Here is a 3,998-nt window from a genome sequence, read left to right as displayed (position 1 = left end):
GTTTAAAATGTCTGCTGTCGAGTTAAAATATTGCACAGACACACACCAGAATTTGATAATACTTAATCATGCCACGGCACGATCCACATAATCTATACTTATGAACTTCTTTTTTAATCTGATACCTAACCCTTAAGTAAATTCAGTGTGTTATAACAGAGACCAAAGGTAACTGACGAAAGGAAAAAAAAAAATGAATGAAAGAGGGAAAGCCATGAAAAATATATAAAGAAGGAAGATAAAATGGAAAGAACAAGGATTACAAATTACATAATAAGAGAAAGCAATCACATCCGTTAAATGTAAGCGAAGTTACTGGTTGTGTAACGCTGTGCTGCTTTCAATGTTATTTTAACGTTTGGAATGTAGTATTTTTTACTTTTTTTTTTTTTTATTCTAAATGCCTGCAAAATTTGAATAAGTACTGAATTATTTTGATGAAATATACGGGTCTAAAGTGAACTATTTGTCGGAAAGTCATTTATGAATAGCACAATATTCAAAGTGTGCTACACATTGGTTGCTACGTTGTGTCACCGCTGAGATTGTCACTTTTGGCAATAAACTGGCAACTGCCCGGCACCTTCCAATCCAGCCACGTATCCACCTGTCGACACTGTTGCTACCTTGAGTGGAGATATTTAATTTTATTCACCTCATTTACAATAATTATCATATATATATATATATATATATATATATATATATATATATATATATATATATATATATATATATATATACTTTTGTCTAGGTGGCCGGGGGAGGGGTGGGTGCAGAGGAGAACCGGTTGGTGTGTCTTGGCCTTCCCTCCGGTGCCCTCCGCCTCTCTCTCTCTCTCTCTCTCTCTCCACGTGAGCCACAAGGCGTGAATTTCCGCTCTTTTCTGTGAAGAGGTTAGCCTCGTGGCCTGACTGATGTTTGTCGACACAGCCTCCGCCAATGCTATGTAAGCGCCGTAACAAGCGTTTGTGGCAAGGTGACTGATACCACTGCGTCGAACTCACACCACGCTTTATTGGGTTGCTGTCAAACCTATAGAATTAACATATCAGCTACATTACAATCCACTCTTCGCTTCGTCGACGTAGCAAATGCGTCACAGTTTATACTTTCCCTAAACCTATACCGCCACATGACATAAGAAAACACCCAATACACATTAGCATGACATTAGAGACATTAATACGTGAACAAATATATACGTTAATACACAAAAATACATACGCATAGCGGGAACAGTCGGCGTCTATGATAACTCCGTAGGTCGTTCCTTGCACTCGCTTCCTCAACAGTGTTATCTCCAATCAGTGACGCACGTACAACACCAACAGCGCCGTCTCCAGCAAGGTAACGCACCACACGAATGTAGGAGTCGTGAGCGAGCGTCCTTTCACCAGCTATGTTCCCGGTGGCAGCGGAGTGCCTTTACTGAGTGTCACCCAGCAGAAACTTAAGGAACGAATTGTGCTTATGGAGCGTAATGATGTTACTGATAAGGGGAGGAGAGGCGTCAGCGTGACCCCTCTCCCGCGCGTCACGCTGGTCGCGCGGGTCACGCTGGTGTAAACACCCTCTCTCTCTCTCTCTCTCTCTCTCTCTCTCTCTCTCTCTCTCACGAGCTACGCCTATGGGGCTTAATGAACCTAATGATAAGGGAAAAAGGGGACGTCAGCGTGACCCCTCTCCCGCAGGTCAAGCTATTGTAAACATTTACTCTCTCCCTCTCTCTACAGTCTACACTTTTTTTTTTTTATAGCCACCGTTAACAGCCGTCAACGGCGGCTACATGCTACTCCCACTTCAAAAACTACTCCCCTCGCTCTGCAGAAGCAACTGGTAGTGGAAACTGTCCAGGTGTTCCATCACCTGTACACGGATGGGTTGCTGCTCTCTGATAGAAAGGCGGGGAATGCAGTGTTTTCCTTGACACAGATCCTTCACAGGGAGGATGGGAGGATCACAAACTAACTGATTCATCCAGCTCCGCTTTTTGTGAACTGTATGGTATTTTAGACGCAGTCAACCTTCTCTGTCAACGGGGACTCAGTGGCTCGGTAATTTGTGACTCGAAATCTGCCCTACAGGCTCTTTCTTCCTTAAAACCTGCTTATCAATCTTTAGTGCAACGCATTCTATCTTTCTTGCCTCTGATGAATGAGCGAGGCCTAACTGTACTATTTCTCTGGATTCCCTCTCACATAGGTATTCGCTGCAACGACATGGTAGACAGCCTAGCCAAGACTGCCTGTGACCTACCGGCTGGTGGTTTGGTTCCATCATCCTTGCTCTCCTGCTGCTTGAAGAAGGTCTGTGCTGCCGCCCTTCTGGACACCAGCCATCACAAAGACCAGCAGAGACCGGCAAGTTTCTCCATGTTTCTCCTTCACTCACTGCGATGCCTTCCATCACCACAGATACAAGTATCGTTGCCGGGGCATCATTGGCGGCAGGCACACTGTAGTGTCAGCCAGACTCCTGCTGAGCTACAGACCGCTCTGGCAAGTCGGTTCTCTTCCTGCCCTCTGTGCTACATCCCTAATGGCAACACCCTGCAGCACTGCCTAACCTACCCAGAAGTCAGTGATCTACTCCCTCAAGGACGGGCACTACTTGCTGTGTGTCAGTTACTGACACATGACAACTTGGACCACGTCCTGGCAAGTCATCCGCTCGTCGGTATCTGCTGATCACATCACCTTATCATCTTTTGGTCACGACGAATTATTTGTTTGTTGTTACTCTTTGTACATACCTGTGTTTGTGTGATATATGTCTGTGTGGTGTGTGTCTGTGTGATGTGATGTGTGTGCTGTGTGGTGTGTGTTTGTGTGTTTGTGTGTGTGTGTATTTACCTAGTTGTAGTTTTACAGGGCCTGAGCGGTCCCCCACACACGAAGCGATTTTAGAAGCGCGACTTGAGAAGCGCGACTCCAAAGTCAATGCAAGTCTATTGGAGCCTTCAGACGTGGTCGCGACTCGCTGGGTTGGAAGCGCGACTCGAGATATCCCTTGGTGAAGCGCGATTCCCGAGCGACTCGAGTTACTTATGTTACTATGAAGCCCCACATACGAGGCGACAGCTTCCCGCGATTTCATCACTACTTGCATCTCATTGGCTGGTCGGGGTGAGATTAAAGCCAATGAGCGATCAGGCAGAGTTTTTCTCCACGTGGAGTCCGAGCGCGGGACAGCTGGGAGGGGGAGTGCGGGGTAATTGGTAGCATTTTTTCGCCTTTGGCAGCGACGATATAGCATCCAAAGACAGGCTGCTTCCTCTACCTCCATCACTACCAAGCGGAGTCAGGCAGACTGATTTTTATTAGTAATAAGAGAGGGAGCCGAGCGAGAGCCATAGCTTCCCGCGTCATTGGTGGGTGTTATGGCCAATGAGAGGGCAGTTCACGTGGATACAGAAGCGGGAATGGGGGGTATGGCGGGAGAGGGAGTATGCTCTCGCTACACCAGTCGCTGTGTGTGTGGGGTCAACCCAGAATCGCGCTTCTAAAATCGCTTCGTGTGTGGGGGGTTCATGTTCGTGTAGCCCCATGTGTGTGTGTGTGTGTGTGTGTGTGTGTGTGTGTAACTATTCACTGTAATTCTTATAATTTGTTCCCATAATTTTCATTGTATGATGCCAAGGACGCAATGAATTAATCTAATTAAGGAGCGTGTAAGTGTGTGTATGATGTACAAGCTTAGCCTGACCTGTGGCGATGGTTTGCCGCAATATCAACATTTGGTCAAAGATTACCTCACCATTATTTCTTTCCACTTTATCAATTCATTGATGTCGTCGATAATGTTAGTTCGATCATTTTCTTTTTATTAGGAGCATTCCAAATTTATAGACTTTCAAAATTGAATGTGATTATTTTACTTAAAACGTTACTTTTCACACATGACATGTGGAACCAAGTCTCACATCCTTCCAAGACAACCACGTTCAGTGTACCCTGACAGCCTGGGCTTCACTACATGCAGTGTGCAACACGAGT

Source organism: Portunus trituberculatus, chromosome 39 (genome assembly GCF_017591435.1).
Source record: "Portunus trituberculatus isolate SZX2019 chromosome 39, ASM1759143v1, whole genome shotgun sequence".
NCBI lineage: Eukaryota > Metazoa > Arthropoda > Malacostraca > Decapoda > Portunidae > Portunus > Portunus trituberculatus.
This window is presented reverse-complemented; position numbering follows the sequence as displayed.